Source organism: Eumetopias jubatus, unplaced genomic scaffold (genome assembly GCF_037043125.1).
Source record: "Eumetopias jubatus isolate StellerSeaLion01/CBP00866 unplaced genomic scaffold, mEumJub1_p1.0 scaffold_16, whole genome shotgun sequence".
NCBI classification, from domain to species: Eukaryota; Metazoa; Chordata; class Mammalia; order Carnivora; family Otariidae; genus Eumetopias; species Eumetopias jubatus.
In genome coordinates, this window is record NW_028274822.1 from 91145626 (window position 1) to 91166487 (window position 20862).

The 20862-nt window shown below is 48.2% G+C and overlaps 1 protein-coding gene across 1 annotated transcript in view; it reads right to left on the bottom strand.

Annotated features, from left to right (window-relative positions):
- The window catches only part of TMEM132D (transmembrane protein 132D), a 547747-nt gene that overhangs the window by 31254 nt on the left and 495631 nt on the right, over positions 1–20862 (bottom strand). The window lies entirely within an intron of this gene.

Below are 20862 nucleotides of genomic sequence, written 5' to 3' on the forward strand. Positions count from 1 at the left end.
ATGTTCCTTTCTGGAGGGATTACGGACATTGATAGCTGGAAACCCTAGACCCGCCATTAAATACCTTCCCGGACACTATCTCCTAACAGAAGCGGTATGTAATCAGAGAGCTGAAGACACACAGCCTGCAAACCCCTTCCTCCTTCCCTTTCAGGTCAGAATTTAGCAAGAAACTAGCTCAGTGAGTTATCCTAATGTAAGAACTGAATCCTTCTAGCTCAGGGTTTCTTAAGCTTTCTGTGATAAAGTTACATTTTTTCTTTAACGTTTGAGCTAGCACAGACCGACACTTTTGTTAAACATAATAAAACTGTTTGCAGGATGTGATGGCATCCGGTTGCTGTCCGCATACTGGAAGCTTACTCTGGACTTCTGTACCCATCTCACCGAGGACCAGCGATAGGGTCTGTGGACCTGGGCTAGTGTCCCGACTGCTTCCAGCAGAGCACTGTGGCCCGTCTGTTCCCTGGCCAGGAAGCTCCCCGCCAAACACCGTCAACATGGTGCTGCTTGCCCCGACGGTGTCCCTGCTGATTCACTCAGTGTACAGGGCCACCGTCTCCTGGAGGACGTGCCCTGGCATGTCAGCCTGTGCCAACCCACATGCACCTGCCTCTCTGTGGGAAAAAGGGAGTATGGGGCATTGTGTGTCTACTTCTCTGACTGTAAGTTTTCCCAATAAATTTCCCTTTACTTTTGTTCAGCGTGCTTTAAAATTAGCCCAGGCAGGATGCACAGGGTATTTAAACGCACAGATGTTAATATCTATAAATCTCTCCCAGGTATCTATCTATCTATCTATCTATCCATCCATCCATCCATCCATCCATCCATCCATCCATCCATATTTGTGTCCAGAGCTGTGGCGTCTGTTGCAGTGGCCTTCCCGAGCCTGGAGCAATCTTGGTGTGGGTCTTCAACTTTGAAAACATGGCTTTCTTTCTGTTGCCTTCACTTTCTCCTTTCCTGGCAAGATCCAGTTTGTGGGTTCTGGCTCCCAGACCTCTCCACCAGCAGAGCTCCTGGAGCATGGTGTGCACGCAGAAGGGACAGATGTTATAAACAGCAGCATGAGAGACTACCATGGGTTCCTTCTATCTTACTTTAATTAGCGTGGCTAACATCTCGCGCACACTAACCCACTCAAGGCTGCAAGCACCCCATCAGTGTCTGAGGGATTTGGCTCATTAAAGAGCAAAATATGCTAGCCCCATTGGCGTGGTGGGTGAACAGTATGGGAATAACCACATTACAATACGTATGCATTTGGCAGGAATGTATATTAGGTATCGAATTAACATGCCTTGAATTAACACAGGCTTCTACTTTAATACATTTTTCAAGAGTCTGATAAAATGAGCCAGAGCGGAGAGTTTTTAGCTATCTTAGTAGCACTAAAATTTTAAATGAACAAAGAGCTTTTCTCTTCATTATTAGCATCAGGCAATTACAGACGAGGGCCAAGTTCTACAGGAAAGGATATGTCATTACTACTAACAGATCTGTCACTGGGGCAGCAAGATGCCTCACGGGGGGATGCAGCGATTTGGGGTGTGTGATGCTCTGCATTTGGGGGACGCCATCTAAGGGACAAGTATGCCGTCCAAACCCACTCAACTGCTTCAGGGGAACATTCAGAGGGAAAGCATTTGGTGCCAAGGACCGGAGGACCTGCCCATCAGTCACACAGGCTGGGGGAGACAGATTCACAAAATAGATGAACGCATTGGCTTCAAGGCTTTCCTATTGGACTCATGCTAAGTGCACCAAAGCACACATTTCCTTGATTAAATTTGATATTTCCAATCACTCACATCCAAAGAGCACTCTTTCTCCTCACCTTAGGCTCTTTTAGAGCAAGACTAGCGCCCATCGCAGAACGCGGTACAAACAGAAGTTTCATGCCTCCCTGTGCCAAATACCTCTCTGCCCCCGAATCCAAACGAGCCCAGGCAGCGGAGGCTCATTGCATTCTGGTGGCAGAGACTCCTAATCATCACGTGAGGGGGACTTGGCAGGTGCCGGTGGCTTCCGGCAGGTCCGGAAGCTTTTCCAAGAGCCAAATTTCGGTCTTTACTCGTATACACATGAAAGGAGATAAGCCAAATGCACAAGAAATTCTGCCATTTAAGGACATAAAAAAACCCGCTCTCCAGGCATTTGCTAATTATTGGGGCTTTTGAAAACACTTCTCTTTTACCCTCGATTTTGGGACAGGTTGAAAGCGGAAGGCCACATAAACACTACCTCAAGCCAAGAAAGAAGCCACTAATTCAACCACAGAGAAACAGATTTTGGCATACTTGGTGCATTGAGGTTTTCAGTTCAGATGCTCGGCTGACCCAGGGGGCAATCAAGGCTGGCTGACACCTCCTGTGTCCTGCATCTGCGTCCTCACCCACCTCTTAATCGAAGGGGCGGCTGGTGCCATCAGCTGCGTGCAGGTGCAGCCTGCCAGCCCCTCACCTGGTTCCTGCCCTGGGGCTTCTCTGTGGGCAGCTGGGAGAAGCTGCTTGGAGGGTAACCAACTGCCGTGGGTCGCCAGGACTGCAGAGCTCCCTGCAACGTGGGACCTTCTGCACTAAATCTGGGCTAACCGTGGGCAAACCGGGACAACTGGTCACCCTTCTGCTCAGCCCTATGCACGCATGTGCACACTCGGAGGTGCAAGGAGATGGCACCCTCGAGCCGTGGGGAATGGGAGCTGTGGGCAATACGTCCCTCCTCTGGAGTGCTCCACAGAGCTCCCACAAGGGCCCTGAGCAGCTCCGAGTCCCCTGCCCACAGTGTATGGACGAATGGATCCTTCCTCCTTCCCTGCTTTGCTCCTCCTAGTCTCCTAAGCCTGCTCCTTGGGATTGCTTTGCAAAAAGATATACCTGCATGTAAGTTCAAAAATCAAAGCACTGCATTTTTGGGGGGAAAACCAGAAAGACACACTTTTTGAACTATTTTTTTGAGCACTGTGGTGGTTGCTGTGATGTGGGTGTAGGGGCCAAGCCTCCTCGCTCAACTCAGGGCAGCTCTGAAGAGCTATACCAGCCCCAGAGCCCCCGTGGGGCCTGCTGAGCCCTCCTGGGGGAGCTTCATTGGACTCAGCGTCTCCCCCTGCCCCATCCTGCCTCTGCCTCTTCCCCTCTGCAGGTGTGGGTCCCTGCGGGGTATCCTGCCTGCTAACCTGCACCTCGGCTCTCCCTCAGGGCAGCTGAACTTGCTCCAAGCACTTTCTAGATACGTAGGATACAGCCATTAAAACAAAACCTCCTGTCCTCGTGGAACTTAGATTCTAGAGAAGCATATGGACAAGCATCAAAGAGGTCAAGCAGATTGAGAGTGTGGAATGAGGCACACTATGAAGGAAAGAAAAGCAGGGTAAGGGATGGAGAGGGAAGGGCCACTCTTCTAGACAGGGTGGTCAAGAAGACATCCTGGGCGGGGGGGTGCCAGGCTCTCCAGAACCAGCAAGTGTTCTTGTCCATAACCTTCTGCACACAATAGGCATTTGGGGGAACTACATGCCTCTGGGAACTATTTTAGAGGCGGACGAAAACGGCCCTGCTTAGCCCACCAGATGTGGTTCTCATCCCTTAGAATCATCGGGGGGGCAGGGAGGGGGGTGGGCTTTAAAAATGCCAATTCCCAGGACCCACAGGGCCAGGGGTCTGCTTCACCTGGACAGTGGTGGGGCCCGGCACCAGCGTTTACCATCTTTCCAGGTATTCTGACGTGCCGTCGGGTTGACACCAGCGATCCACACCCTTGAGCTGATCTCCGTGGGACAGCATGACATTCGGGTAGCAAAGAGGACCAGTGAAAAACTCCATAAAGCACATCGTGTCCTTTACGTGCATTTATGTGTGTATGCAGTCATGTGCGGCACCCGTATGAGCCTGCAAGTGTGTGCACTCACACACCGAGCCCCCGAGAGAGGGAGTCCACACTCCAGTGCATTGTCCCGATCTGGGGTCAAAGCGCCCGCCTACAAGAAACTCCCCTCGAAAATCACACGTTGCTACAGGGCATCAGAGACAGGCATGTGCAAAATATGTTTCGTACAGTGTGGAAAAAACCCATGAAAGGCCACCCCCGTGAGTCTGTCATGCTGGTGGCTGCTCCCTGAGCTTCGCCGGGCTGCCCGGGGACGACAAGAAGAAGAAAGATGGCCGGAAAGTCGGCCAAGAAAGACAAAGACCCTGTGACCGCATCTGGGGTTGGGGTAAGGCCAAGAGAGCAGGGGTCCAGAGGCAGAGTGCAGGACGAGTTCCATGGTCTTGCATGACAACGTGGCACAGGACAAAGCCTTATGAAGTTCCCCCTGAAGAGCTCACAACCCCAGCTGCTGTCTCCTGGGGACTGAGGCTGTGTGGGGCCCCCTAGCACCGGGCTGGTTGAGCTGGCTCGGAGCGTGGAGCTCAGGTAACACACACCAGAAGCACCAAGGGGGGCGCGGCACCCTAACTGCACATGCGTGAACAAATCCCACCAGCTGTGCCTTCAGAAAACTTAAGACTTTATGACATTCAAAAAACCCCCACAACCATGAAAAAGGGACCGCCAAGCGATGCCCACAGCATTAGGCTTACAGCCTCCCAGGTGTCTTTCCCTGGCACGGTTACCCCTGTGCCCACATCCTCGCCATCCGGCTCCCCCTCCATGCGCGCAATCTTCGCTCTTGGAAACTTCCGTGAAATAACCAAAATTAAACGCAAATATTTTCTTAGTACACCCAAACTTCTGCAGGAGGACAAGTACGTTCAGCTAGGCTTTGCTCGAACGATTGCCAATTCAGCAATTCCAAGTTGTTGAAAGCGAGACTGCAGCATTCACGGCACAAAGCAATTATCCTCTGTTCACAAAAGAGTTGGACTCCACGTTTTACCTTACACTTTCACTGTTGTGTTTATTGGCAATAAGTGATTTTAAGAGCATTTTTAAGAAAAAGAAAAGCTGGTGTGATCAGTTGCTTTAAAAAGAAAAAAATGGAAAAAATGTTTGCCAGGAATCTGTAAAATAGCTGAAAATATGTATATTGCTGTGTATACACATATAATATATAACACAACTATATACTGTAAGTTATATGTAATATATGTAATTACATACCATTACTTCTAATGCAATTACACACAACATAGTTATAATTACCTGATATTGTAAGATGCATTTTATATATCACATATATATATACACATATAATATATAAATAGTTCCTAAATTTAGGAGAAAGTTCCTATATATAATAACTTCCTAAATATATAATAAGTTCCTATATACATGATAAGTTCCTAAATTTAGGAGAAAGATTCTGTCTTGAGGAAATAGCAATGTAGTCCTTATAACTAGTAGAATTTTTAAGAAGTTAAATTAAGGGTAACTGTCTCTCTGGTAAATTAAAAGCAACAGTTTCCATTTCCAGAGACCTTTAATAAAGAGACAAAGGGAGATTGGTCTCACGCACTCATGGAGATGGCAGGTGCACCAGCAGATTACCGCGCGTTTAAGTGGTGCAGGACTGCTTCTAGGCTAGCGGTCTCAGTGACAGTGGCCGAGGATACTCAGACCAGGTTCCCTTTCTTTTTTTTTTAATTTTTTTTTTAAGATTTTATTTATTTGACACACAGAGAGAGACAGCGAGAGAGAGAGAGGGAGAGCACACAAGGGGGAGTGGCAGGCAGAGGGAGAAGCAGACTCCCCGCTGAGCAGGGAGCCCGATGTGGGGCTCGATCCCGGGACCCTGGGATCATGACCTGAGCTGAAGGCAGCGGCTTAACCAACTGAGCCACCCAGGCACCCCCCAGGTTCCCTTTCAAGGGTGCTGGCTGCAGGGTGTGAGTGTGGCTGACAGCCTGTGGCTGCCACTTTACATCTCATGCGGTGCTTGAGCTGAGACCTCTCTCTCCCCCACCTGCTTCTCTCCCCCACCTGCTTCTCTCCCCCACCTGCTTCTCTCTCCCACCTGCTTCTCTCCCCCACCTGCTTCTCTCTCTCTTAACCTGCTTCTCTCTTCTCCTTCCCTCTGTCCCCTTGTGACTCAGGACTTGCTCCTCTCCTCCTACGTCAATGTCTTCAGCTCAAGGTAATTCTTTTCTCTGACCTGGACGAGGGCTGGAAATTATTTAGAGCCCTTACTGTTTGCCAGGCATTGTTCCAAGGACCTTGTGCACACTATCTAATAGAGGCCACTTGACCAACGTATGAGATAATTCATATTATTCCTGCTTAATAGTTAGAAAGCAGAAATGCCAGGGGGGAAACTTGTGCAATGTTACTCAGTAAGGATTTAATGGGGCCCAGCTTCGAGCCTGGGCAGTCGCCTCCAGAGACTGACTCCTCCATGTTGGACACATGGTGGTACAGAGGCTTGGTAAAGCCTCTTCCCAGGGTCGGGGGAAACTCTGGGGCTCAGCTGGTCAGACAGATGCATTTGAGGCTAATAGCCTGATGTTTGGTGACAGAGAGACTGAGTTTGAGGCCCAGCATTACCCTTATTAGGGGGCAATGCTGGTCCCTTGAGCAAGGACCTAAATGACTCTTCTGATGGCCTTGTTTTTGATCACCTGGCTTCTTTTGGGACAAACCTCATCCCCCTACTGCACATGGGGTATGTCTTAGGCAGGGCCAATCACAGCCCTGGCCACAGTGACTGACCCAAGGCTGTGCCCCAAACCAAAGCTGGGCCAATCAGAGTCCTGCCCTGATATTTTGTTTCAAATTAAAGTCTGTGAAGAGACATTCTTTCGTCCTCTCTGGTCATGGAGACATGTGGAAGAAATAAATGTTATTGCTCAGAACCATGCTCACACGGCCACGGGAAAAGCTTGTTGGATGTGGGGGAAGTCATGTGAACAGGTAGGAAAGACCAGCCAAGGCAGTGAGATTATAGACCAAAGGCAGTTCCTCGGCCTTTTCTTGTCTCTCACTACCTTGAGAGTTTGGGTAGTACTATTCAGTTATTTGGTAGAATGTCCCTTGATGCAGAGATGCCTGGTGTTTTCTCACAATTAAGTGGAAGTTGTGCGTTTTGGGGAAGAGGTGATGTGCCTTTCTCAGCACCTTATATCAGGGGTACATTAGTACCACTTTGAAACTATATTTGAAAAGCCTATAGCTCCAGTTTATAAATTCTACATGAAAACCCATTGTTACCATCATCATCACCATCACCATCATCATCATCATCACCATCATCACCATCACCATCATCACCATCACCACCACCATCATCACCATCCGCATCATCACCATCATCACCATCCCCATCATCACCATCATCATCACCATCCCCATCATCATCACCACCACCACCATCACCATCATCACCACCACCACCATCATCATCACCACCACCATCATCACCACCACCACCATCACCATCATCACCACCACCACCATCATCACCACATCACCATCATCACCACCACCATCATCACCATCAGCACCATCACCATCATCATCATCACCACCCCCATCATCATCACCATCATCACCACCCCCATCATCATCATCATCATCACCATCACCATCATCTTTTATGATTGCCAACCATGTGCCAGGTACTGTGTGAATTACTTCATACTGACTCATTAACTCCCATGGAAATCTAATAGGTGCTAATATTACCCCTATTTACCAAACGAGAAACCGAGGGTCAGGGAGACTAAGAAACTTGTCCAAGGTCACATTGGAAGTAAGAGGTTAAGTTAGAGCTTGAATCTAAGTTTTAGTGATGGCATATCCCATATTATATTTACCCTTCCTTGAATCTGATGTTCCCCTCTGTCTGCCCAGTGTTCAATGCAGAAATGCATCTACCTTTCCAAATTCCCTTGAAGGTAGTATTGGCTATGTGATACCTTGGGGACAATAGGAAATAAGCTGATGGGCTCTGGAAGTGTTATGCTTTCCTGATAGAGTCGCTGCCCCTTCTTGCTTCATTCTTGTTCCTGCTTGGAATGTAGACCTGTGGCTGGAGGTGTGACAGCCATTTTGCAACCATAAGGCAACAGACATGAGCAAGAAAGTCATTCTACTTCTGAGTATTTACCTAAAGAAAACAAAAACACAAATTCAAAAAAAGAGATGCATCCCTATGTTTATGGCAGCATTATTTACAGGAGCCAAGATATGGAAGCAGCCCAAGTGTCCATCAAGAGATGAATGGATAAAGGAGATGTGGTGTGGTGTGTGTGTGTATACATACATACACACCACGGAATATTACTCAGCTATAACAAGAATGAAATCTTGTCATTCACAACAACATGGATGGACCTAGACGGTATTATGTTAAGTGAAACAGGTCAGAGAAAAACAAATACATATATATGGAATCTAAAAAAAAAAACAAACCCAAATGATCAAAGAAACAAACAGCAACAACAACAAAAAAGAAAAAGACTCATAAATAGAGAGAACAAACTAGGGTTGCCAGAGGGGAGGAAGAGAGAAGGATGCAAAATAGGTGAGGGGCACTCGGAGGTACAAACTAATATAATCTTATATATCAACTATACTTTAATTTTAAAAGATTCTAAAAATGGTTCCCCAGTGATGATACAGAAAGGCTGCAGCATCTCTGGGTCCTCGTTGCGTGTCATGAATGGGATACTGTCGCTGTTTATGCTTTTACTTTGCTATTTTCAGAAACCTGTGATTTTCAGCCATGTGTGATCCTAATTGACCCCCAAACACAAATACAGCCATACAGCCTCCTTCTGTTTAAAGTTTGATACTTTCTAAACTGTTTCCTAAATTTGTGGTTCCATTTGGGAGTCACAGGCTCACCTAGCTGTTGGGAGCCAGAAACATAAATAAATGAGGTACGTACGACCTAGAGAGTCATCACCCCCCCACCATGAGCAACTGTCAGGTCACCCCGCTGTTTTCTTGTGAAACGGCGGGGGGGCAGTCAGTGCTGCAAGATAGTCCATTTTCTAGGAGAAAAGCTATAAATCCTATTTTTCAATGCAAAATTTAATTTGCAAATTTGATTGTATTGCAATTCCAGATTTTGGAAATCTTGGCCAGGATTCAAAAACTTTCAGGCCAAACACAATGTGTGTAGGATCCAAGGACCTCCAATTTGCAACCTCTAACTCAGAACAGAAAGCTCACTTCATGACATTTGTTTCCTTGAGGGATAGGAGACAAAGGAGAGGTTGTGAGAAAGCAGGCTGGAACTTTCTCGATCTTTGAACTGGCAATAAAAATGGACAGCAAAAACAAGTTGACAAATAGTATCTTCTCACATTGCCATCATTCTTCCACATGGAGGCTGCAAAGCATGAAATATTGTGACAAGGAAGCCCATTCTTCCGGTCTCTGTTAGGTCTCTGAGGGTAGCCCCACACCGGTGACCCCGCCTTTATTCCCATGACAAACGGCTGCCTCCAGACTCAACCTTGGCATGCTGACACCCAGGGCAGGAGGCGGCGGCCCTGACAAACTATTTTAGTAAGAGCACAATGAAATCCTCCCCCTGGTGCAAACTCTGAATTTTTTTTTTTTTTTTGCAATATTATTTAAAGCCTGCATGGAGGAAGAAAGAGGAGTCCCAGTTTACAGTTAGGAAAATAGAGAGGGGAAAAAATAATTTCTCCAAGGTCTTGCAGAAGGAGTGTGACATTGCCTGGAGCAAATGATGGGTTGTCTGTGTCTCCAATTATTTCTCTTTCCAGTTGAGTTTCTGGCTCCAAAAAGGTATGCGTGTGCATGTGTGTGCACGTGCTGCCGCGAACTTGCCCCCTTTTTCGTTGATTGGGATACTTTCACGGGAGGCCTACACTTGGATGAAGTTTGGTGATGGTCTGCGGTCATGCGACCACCACCACACAGCGACATGGGATGGCCTATCACCCTAAAGGAACTCCTGTATCTTTATCTTTCACTTCCTTTACCCACCACAGACCACAGGCAATGACTCATTTGCTTTCTGTCATTATAATTTTTTTTCTGGAATTTCATAAAAATAAAATCTTATATAATCTTTTATGGTTGCTTCTTTCGGGTGGCACGGTGCTCTTGAGATGCATCCATATTACTAAACGTATCAATGGCTGGCTCACCCTGATGACTCAGAAGCATTCCCCTGTATGCGAATATCACAATTGGTTTACCCATTCACCATTTATTGGACATCTGGGCTGCTTCCAGGTTTTGGCTTTTATGAATAATAACACAAATCCTGAATTTTGGCTTGATCTTTAGCACTGCACATCACACGGATGACCTTGCAAATCTTAGTTTAAAATACACAGAAGTAGAGAAGTGAAAATAACCTTGCTTAAATGGGTTGGTCACCAGCGATGCTAGAACTTACTAGAATAGCCACAGGAAAGGTGATGCCCTCGGGTTTATGATCCGTCCCAGGTTCCATGGCCAAAGTGATTGGATGGGAGATCATTCATTCAGCTAACAAATGTTTTCCGAGCACTTTTTACGCCAAGCCCCCTTCCAGAACTTGGAAACACAATTGTGAATTAGAGTCTTTGTTCTTTTGGAGATTACAATTTAAATGCGAGGTGGGGCAGCAGGTACATAACGTGAAAGAAATAAATGAACAGGATTATTTTCAGTGATTGTATACATGAGGGAGAAATTTAAAACGGTGCACAATGGTGAGCACTTCTTTGGGTCAAGTGATTAAGGAAGGGCTCCTGAAGGGGTATCAGGAGGACAAAGAGGCAGTGACTTGGTGAATTCAATTGACAACTATCTTTAAACCTAATTGAAACAATCCGACATTACCCAGAACAGTGGTTGGAAAAAAAAGCTTATATTGGCCTACGGACTCTACGGACCCTCAAAACAAGTACAATTTTCCTGGAAAAGACAAGGTTGTTTAAAATAATGATTAGCTAGAAGCAATAAACTGCACAACTTCTCATAGGTGGACAAAATGTAACTATGAATTAAAAGATCCCGTGCAACTAGTCACGCATTTGTGGACCGCGTTGGAAGGTACGCCCAAATTTCCTGGCCCTGTCCTCAATATACTATCACCCGTTCCTATGTCTGCAGCCTCAGCTGATGGCAACCATGATTGTCTGTGTTGATGAGTAACATCATGCCTTCCCCAAAGAAATAATATGGTGAACTAGAGGTAATGCAACCATGGTAGTAGCTCTGATTTATAGTGAGGGGAGCCCATGGGTTGGCTTATAGTCCTTGTTCACTGCGTGTCTCGTCAAGTTAAGAACATTTACGAAGGTCTGATAGATGAGGCTTTGATTTCAATTGAATTTTTAGAAATGTACAGTTAAATGTGTAATCAATATTTAAACCTAATTGAACTGAATACGTTACATCTGTTAAATTCAAAATTTTAAGCTTATTTCCAGTCGGAGTAGCCTCTGACAATTTAGAGAAATGCTAATCGTTTAAAGACGGAGAACGTAGACGGGAGACATAATGCAGGTTTGTGCTGCTTTATGTGTCATTGGGAAACGGTCTCTGTCCGTGGCTTTCCTTGGTTTCCCTGATCACAACGTCTCTCCGGCAAGCACGCCCGTTTTGGCATAAGAGACCTGCTGGAGGCTCCAGGCACTTTCTTCTGAGAGCACCCACTCATTTCCGAGATCAAGTGTGATTGGCCAGAGTTGGGTCCCATGCCCACCCCTCTCCCAATCGTGCCAAAGTGTTAAATCCTGTTCTGCAGTTCCCCAGCCACAGAGGGTCAGGGTGGCCCCATCCAAGCCACAGGAATACATGGGGTTACTTCCCCAAGGAAGCTAAACCCAAGGGGAATTGCTAGGGAGAACCATCAACCCCGTATGTATATAACCTGCAGAAAAAAAGGAGAGACATTGCAGTTTTGGGTTCTGAGCTCCTGGCAGCACAGGAAACATGCAGATGAAAAGCCTTTTTCTTGAATCCCTCTGCTTTGACATTGTTCTTCCTTTTCTCCTGAAGGTCAGTGCGGTCTGAGAACTAAAATGACGCCCCTCAGAACGGAAGTGAGCAGGGGACCCGCCCAGGGGCACGGACGCCTCTGCCCACTTTGAACTCCCAGAGGAGACTCCCTGCACCATTCATGGGCCGGTTAATTGGGGCTGTGTGGCAGCTGGGCAGGCTGCCTGGATTTATTATTTAACATTTCGCTGCTGGACCTTTCTGTGCTCCAGTGGTTGATCAGTGGCCTGAGGGCCAAGATACTATCTTCATGCCTTTCCTGGTACCCTCCCCCACTCCTATTAGAGGTTTCCCTGCAGATTCTCAGTTAATGAAGAAGAGAGGTGGAACGTGAAGAAGGGGAGGGGCGGCAGGGATGAGCCAGGGTGAAGGGCAAGCCTCAAAACTTGGGAACAGGCAGAACACGGAAGATGGGAATCATGTGCTTACCGTCTGTGGCAGAGGTCAAGGAATGGCCCCTAATCAATCCTGTCCCCAATACCCAGACCCTTGTGCAATCCCTTCCCACATCAGCTGTGGGCTTCGTGTCAAAATGATGATGTCCCAATTTGCTCTGCCCGATGTGACATCAGCGGGCACGACACAGAGGCTTGGGGCGTGTTTGCACACTGGAGCTTGCCTTTTAGAAGCCAGCTGACACACGAGGAAGCCCCATGCAGCTGAGCGGGAAGCCTCATGCAGGAGAACCAAGGCCCCCGCTGACTGCCAGACCTGTGAGTGAGGCATCTGGGACCATCCAGCCCTACTGGACCATCCAGACGGTGGCCACTGGTGCGATGGCAGCTGAGACCAGCCCAAATTGCAGGGTCATGCATATATACCAGGGGTTGTTTGAAGCCACTCTGGAATAGTTTTTCACACACTAATAGGTAACTGGTACAGGCTCCACTAGCAATAACCTAAGGCAGTGTGTGTGTGTGTGTGTGTGTGTGTGTGTGTGTGTGTGTGTGTGTATCAAAGCACATAGCAGTTATTTACATGTATTTTTTATCTTCTACATTCATCAGTTGAAACACAGTATATGTATATATAAGCACACATAACCAAAAGTTATAAAACACAGGCTTACTTTTCCTGCATACGATGCATGATAATACTTTCTAGTTCTTCCTGGTTTCATTCCATTCTTTCTCTTGTTCCCTCTTTTTTTCCCTCTCTAATTTTAGTTAATAATCCACTAAATTAATTTCACAATTCACTAATGCCTTCTTATTCACATTTAGAAAGCCCTTGGTCTACAGAATGTATTATTAACCTGGGTAAGGGGTGGGCCGGGAGAATAGCAGGGGTGAGCTTCAGGGGGTAGTTCCTTAAATTTATTGAAGACTTCTCTGTGCAAGTGGGCATGCGCACTTTCCGGGAGCAGGCTCCAGACTTTCATCAGACTGGAAGAGCCAACCCTCCACACTGAGTCACTCAGTGCTCTTTGGCCAGGTGATGTCATCCATGGTCACATGTCACCAAGGGGAAAGAGATAACCCTGAATCTCTATCTCCGAACCTGGGCTCTGGATTTGCAGCCCACAGCCTACTGGACATTTCCACCCGGATGTCCTAAAGGCACCCCGAACTCATTGGTTTCCAAACCTTTTCAATATGTATGTTACCCATGCCCTCTGCCAAATCCCAGCTCCTGCCGCCATTTTCCCTGCCGGAAGCCTGGGAAGTCATTCCTGATGCTTCTTCCTCACCCGAACTATGTGGATTCCGTGGATTCTGCTAGATACCCTGCAAATCCTTCCTTCCTAACTAGCCTCTTGGCAACTGTCCCAGTTCCAACGTTCATTATCTATTTCCCAGATGGTACCCAGGCTTCCCTAGTGGGTTCCCCACATGGGGTTTGCATCTGTTGGGTCCATTTCTTACCACAGCCACCAGAGTGGTCTTTGAAAATTACAGATGTTACATCGTTCTGCTATCTGAACATTCATGAATTCCCCAAACACTGTTCACACTACAGGACAACAAGTCACAGAAGCTCCCCTGCATGTGCGAATGGCACTTCACTACTGGCCACAGCTCACCTGTCCACCTTGGACTTAGGGCATGCCCCTCATACTGTAGTCTCCAGCAACATGCCCCTCCACATGCCCTGTCTCAAATCTTTGCACACTTCCCCTGTGGCTCTCTTACCCTACCTGTCCAGCCCGCAAACTTCTACACACCCTCAAAAACTCAGCCTCAATGCTGCCTTCCCTGGAATAACGGCAACAGGTGGTAGTGATTAGTGCTTGCTGGGCACACAACGCCTTGCCAAGGGCATCACGTGAGTTCGTTCATCTGAGCTGCAAAGAGCCCTAGAGGGGAGGTGCTCATAGTGTCCTGAGTTTACAGATGGGGAAACTGAGGCCCAAAGGAATTATGAAATCACAGAACTAACAAGAGGGCACTGGCAAGACTCAAACCCAGGCAGTCTGGCTTCTGAAGTCACCGTTTTGTTGGCTGAAAAATACTTTTTATTTGGAAATAATTCTGAACTTAATTGAAAAGTTGCCAGAATCATACGAGAACGCCTGTATGTTCTTGACCTAGATTTATCTACTGTTAACATTATGCCCACTTGCCATTATTTGTTCTGTGTCTGTCTATTCATCCATCTATCCACCTATGTATTTTATCTACCTACCTGTCTGTCTACCTGTCTACCCAGCCATCCATCCATCATCTCTGTATGTATCTACCTGTCTACCTGTCTATCTACCCATCCATCCATCCATCCATCATCTATGTATGTATCTACCTGTCTGTCTACCTATCTGTCTATCTATCTATCCATCCATCACCTGTCTACATGCCTACTTATCTGTCATCTATCTATCATCTATGTATCTACCTGTCTGTCTATCCATCTATCTGTCTATTGTTCCTTTCTGAACAATTTGAGAGTAAATCATATGCACCATGGCCATTTACCGTTGGACGCTCAAGCTTGTACTTCTCAAGAATAAGGACACTCTCTTACATAACCTCAGTACAGTTACCAAGTTTAGGAAACTTTTAATTTAAATTGATTTAATCTTTTGTCTGTATTCTAATTTTGTCAATTGACCCAAGAACATTTTTATAGATTTTTCTCCTTCCAGTATGAGATTCTATCTTGGATTGGGTGTTGCATTACATATCATGTTTTTCTTTAATTTGGAACATTTCCTTGACCTTTTGTTCTGTTTCAAAATATTGACATTTTTGAAGAATATTGCCAATTTTTTAATAGGATGTTCCCCGCTGGGGTTAGTCTCATAATTTCCTTGTGATCAGACAGCTCTACACCACCCCAGCTGGGATATCACAGAGGGGATGTTGCATCCTGCTCAGCATGTCACATCACAGGCCCTGGATAGCCACCTGCCCCTCATTAGTGACGTTAATTTTGATCACCTGATCAAGGTAGTGTCTGACTACCCTGCCTTGGAGCTACTACTTTTTCCCCAGCAACAAATAAGGTTTCTTTGGGAGACACTTAAGACTATGAGTACCCTGCTCCATCAAATACCCTCCTCCTCACCCTAGATTTAGCATGAATTAAGGATTCTTGCCTGGACCAACTTTAGTGGATGGTTTCAAAATCATGATTCCCCCCCCATTTCCAGCACTCCCCACATGGTCTCCAGTTAGCACCAGCCCAGATGCCATGATGCCCTTCATTCCCCCAGACAGATTTAGGCATCCCTTATCTATATCCCCAAGCTACTATAACAGAAATGAACTATTTGGTAATTGCTTGGTTTACCTAACTTTTTCACTACCAAACTTGTGGTTTATTGAGGCAAGCACACCATTTTTCCACCTTTGTATCCACGGCAGCTGTGAAGCGCTTGGCCTAAAATGATCAGGAATCTTTGCTTTCCAATGAGATAAAATCTGTTGCCTAGTGTGGTGCATAGACTAACGGCCCCCCAGAGTTGACCTCATACTGATCCTGGGAACCTGTGAATACATTGCCTTGCATGGTAAAGGGAATTTGTGGGTGTGATTAGGTTAGGACCTGGAGGTGAGCAGATTACCCTGGATATTCTGCACGAATCTAGGATCATCACAGGGTCCTCCTAAGAGGGAGGCAGGAGGTCAGGGTCAGAGAAAGACTGGAAGGTGCTCTGCTGCTGGTTTTGAAGATGGGCAAAGGAGCCAAGAGCCAAGTAGCGTGAGGTGCTTCTAGAAGCTTCAGAAGGACAAGGATGGGATTCTAGAAGAGCCTCTAGAATGAAAGCAGCCCTGTCCATACCTGGACTTTTAGCCCCTAGAACCCATTTCTGGACTTGTGCCCTCCAGGGCAGTAAGAGAATAAATTTCTGTTTCTAAAATCATTACGTCTGTGATAATTCGTTATGGCACCAATAAGACACTGGTACTCCTGGTTTGGTGGGAAATAGTCTCCTCTCCCTTCCCCCTACTGGCAAGGTAAAAAAAGGTGTCCTCCTCGTGTGCATGGGGCACGCCTCACGCCCCCCTCTGAGGGTTTCCTGCTCTGCAAACTGCCTGGCAAAGGACCGGGTCCCAGCCTGGGCGGCCACATTGTGCGCTCACTTCCCTCTTGTCAGAGGAAAGTGTTCTCCACTGTGGGTCTCCCCAGCTTACTCAAAAAGATCATTCAGAGAAGTGCTGCCCCAAAACCATGGGGCTCAAGTCTTTCTGCTCCTGAAACAAAAGCAGGGAGATACTTACCCCAGATTTCTGTGATGGCTCAGGACTAAGATAAGGAAGAAGCAAAACCAATCAGGCATTGCTGGAGAGAGCAGAGGCTTTGTGCTTCTGTCTTTGCAGAGCATTTAAGTATCTCCCCAGGCTTAGGGTCCCTTTAGATTTGCTGGACTTTGAAGATGAAGCAAAGGATAAAGAGAATGGATATGGAGGGGGGTGAGGACATGATTTCTCCTTTAAATTCTGCCGCATTCCCTCCAAGAATCGTGCACCAGGGAGGCAGGGCGTGCATGGTAGGGGTCTAGCCCGAGTTGGTGTCTGGCACCCGGTAGGAAGAAGACAAAGCAAGCTCACACGGGATCCACGGCCACTGCTCCCACAGCTAGCTATTGGTTTCCCCAATTTGTGAGCCTGGATGCTCATTCATTTTTTTTCTTTCTGGGACTAGCCCCACCCTTTTTGTCAAAAACCTAACATATGCCCCGGGGCAGAGGGGGAGCCATTTCTGAGCTACTGATGTCATTTTTCCGCAGACATAAAACACGGATGGCAGCAGGCAGGAAGCTGTGACCCCCACGGAGGAGCACCATTCTGCCCACATGACAGCTCGAGCCCAGAGCAAGTCCCCAGGGTGTGGGACACGTGGGTCCCGCTCTCGGCAGTGCCGTGTGATCGACTCGTGCCCTCATGATCTCCATGAATGAGTGGGACAGCACCCACATGCTATGAATGCTGATTGTTACAATCTCATTTTCTCCCCGTCACAACCCTGGGAGGCAGGTGGCCTCATTCCCCTTTCAAAGATTGAGATGTTTGGGCTTACAGGTGTGAGCATTATTCGCGGGCGACAGGGTTAGTAGGCGGCAGGGCAGAGGCGCTGACACGGTCCGGGTTCCCAGCGCCAGAAGTGTTGACGGGCTCCATCAGGAAGAGAAGGAACACATGAGCGATCCCTTCACCCGCATGATGGCTGTGCACAACTTTAGGTGGCGGCAAAGGAGCTGGTTTGGAGGTATGCTCGCTCAGAGGAACAGCATGCTCTGCCATCCTCGCGTCTCCCCGGAGGGAGGAGGGATGGGGAGAAACACGGCCAGTCTCTTCTGGGCACCCCACTCACCTTCCCAGGAGAGGAGGCCAGTGACTTACCCAACTGGCAAGTTTAGCAGGAGGAACAGAGCTGCCCAGTGGGCTCTGATTGGGTGTAAAGGGCATGTCCCAACCTCTTCTGTAGTTGGATCGGGGCCACATGACCAGGTTTGGACAATAGGTCGTGAGCGCAAGGCACAGGTTTTGGAGCCCCCTGGACCCCAACGTCCCCACCCTAAGTTGTCCTTGGAAACCACAATCTGCATTGAATGTTGCAAATACCACAACCTGCATTGAATGTTGCAGATACCACAATCTGCATACAATCTGCACTGAATGTTGCAGATACCACAATCTGCATTGAATGTTGCAAAGGCAAGAAGGGGGATGGCAGGGCTTACTTTCCATCAAGACACAGCACAGCCTACCCTGACCAACACATCTAACGCCCTCGCTCCCATCAGCTTTACACATGATAAAGCTGGTATTTTGATTTTTGTCTCTCTGCTGCCTGACTCTCATTTTTCAGTGGGTTCTAAATTCACCCTGGAGAGGAAGACAGGAGAATGATTTTCTTTTGCTTTTGCGCACACCACACCCTCTCTCATGGGCCGCTGCAGCTCTGGGAGGGCGAAAGACTAAAGAAATATTACAGAGCGAATCTATGGCAGCATCTCTTTGAGGCTGGAGGCCTCCATCTGGAATGTGCTGGGTGAGGAGGAGGCATTCCTCTGGCTGCCGAGGATTACAGGGCGGGGCACACGGCATGGTGATGGCTCAACGGGAATACGCGGGGTGAATGCTCACCGAGCACTCGTGTGTGCCATGTACTGTGCACACAGCATTAGAAATTATTTTTATTAGTAGTATTTTCAATAAAATATTTAGTTATTGCTAAATATAACTAAATATTAAGTATTTAGTTATTACTATAAAATATTTAGTTATTATCCTTACCTTACAATTTATTATTATTCGTATCATTTAGTGCTCAGGAAAATCCCAAGAGATGGGTCCCCATTTTACAGAAGAGGAAACTGAGGCTCTGCTGCCTGAGCCAGTGCTCCTAGTCACTGGGCTACGCCGGCGAGACCCCCAGGTGCTGAGAACTGGAGGGGCTAAGGTTTGGGACAAGTCTTTGTTTCTTCTGTGCAGTGTCCAAGCTCCTTCCCCTGCGTCTCTGCTCTTGCTGCCCACACGACAGGTCTGCTCTTGCTGCCCACACGACAGGCAGCCCGCAGCGCTGGACAGAGATGACCCAGAGGCAGGGTGTGGCTTCTGGGATCTCCCTGGGCTGCCCCTGTGCAGGGGTCTCCCCCCTCCCGGGAGCGCCAGGCTCAGGGTCCCATCCCCTGGCTGGAGGTCGCCGGGGCTGCTGCACTCCCCTTTCCCAAGGGGCTGCAGGCTGACTGCTGACCCTCACAGAGCACTCACGACCAGGGTCCCAGAGCTGCTTCCCGGGACATGTGCACAGCTCTTCTCGGGGGGGTCTGGGGTGCTCACCTCATTTCTCAGCTCGGCAGACTGCCCACTGAGCAGCTGCAATTGTCTCCAAGAACCTGTATCCCAGGGGTCAGGGAGGAGGCCACGCTCCTGACAGCTGAGCCACATTCGGGGTCTTTAGCCAGGTGCCTGAGGCAGGTTTGTATGTCAGGTCGTGTCATTAAGGCCCTGGGAAGGAAGCCAGCCAGCACACCCTCTGGCCACTGGCTCTCAAAGGGGTGTGACTGTCCTTCTTGTGGAGGAGATCACCAAGGAGCACAACCAAGTGAGAAGGGAAATGAGCCAGGGAGCCGTGAGGGGCTGGGCGTCTCCAACACCAGCAACCCCAAAGACGGCCGCTTGCAAACCCCATCACGACGTACCCACATCAGTTGCTAAACACCAATATGGTCACGATGGTTGTAATGTGGACTATTTCTGCACTAATTGGCAAATAGGCACAGCTCTCGAGCTCCCCTAGGACCCCACCCACCTCCGTGGCTGCCCCAACCCCTTCCTGGGACCTGCAGGCCACGCCCAGCTTGCAACCCCTGAAGGGAAGGACGTACTCCACGTCTGCTGCCCGCCTGCCTCTGCCCTGGGTTTCCCGGGTCTCTGGCACCCCTGTTAAATATTTCTATACCACCTGTTCAAATTCATATGCCATTAATATTGTTATTTATTTAACACGAACCTTTATACGCTTCAGTTTCACAGAGGCAGAGAATTATATGTGAATGTACATGTTGGCGATTTATAAACATGTACATTGTGAAAGGATTCCCCATCTCGTTAATTAACACATCTATCACCACACATAGTTATCTTCTGGGGGCGGGAACATTCAAGTTCTGCTCCCAGCAAATTTCAATTTTCCCATACAGTGTTATCGGCAGCATGGTCTTCAGACTTCCTTCGTCTTTTGTACCTTTCGCATCAACTTGCTTTGAAATCAGTTCACTTTAAAGCAAACAAACCCCGGAGGCTTCCATGGGCTGGGAGCTCGCTTGGGCTGGGCATCTTCCCCCGAGGTGCCGCAGGCTCTCCGACGCTGGGAAATAGGGTGTCAGAAGGGAGCGTTTCTCCACGCTGCTGCCAACCTGAATACCATCAGCCAGGGTTTAACAATGCAGAGCCCAAACCTGTCTCATCTTCAGTCTGCCTTTTAATCGGGGTCGGGGCGGGAGCCAGGGACAGGTGGGTTTGTGATCTCACCGCTGCTCAGGACCTCCGGCTCAGCAAGGCAGGGGCGTGGAAAGAGCTGGGTCACCCAGGTTGGACGGGAAATAGGTCTGGTCTCCTGTGTGACGGCATCGCAGTGACGAGCAGTTTGCCTGGGCTGACAACCGCTTCAAAATTCTCTAATCACTCCTGCAAGCACGTTCTCTCACCGGGAGGTGCAAGAGGCCCCCCAGAGAGACGGGGTTCTGGGGCATCCAGAGGATGACCAGTGATCCCGACGCAGGCTCCCTTGGCTCTTCTTCCATTCAGAAGTTCTTTCCTGGGGGTCTGAGGTTTCCCTCCTATTTGCTCCCCTCCCTCGGCTCCGTATCACAGGCCTTTGCAGACTTCCAGGGGGGTTCAGCCACATGGCGGCACTGGGGGCGGGTGGGGTAGAGGAGGGGAGATGCCAGGATATTTGTCCCCTCTTTCCTTCTGTGCTCTGGACAGTCTCTCTGCTGGGGGCTGGGTTGCTTTCACCTTCCAGCTCCTACCAGGCATGCCCAGCCAGGAGTCCTGGGCTCTG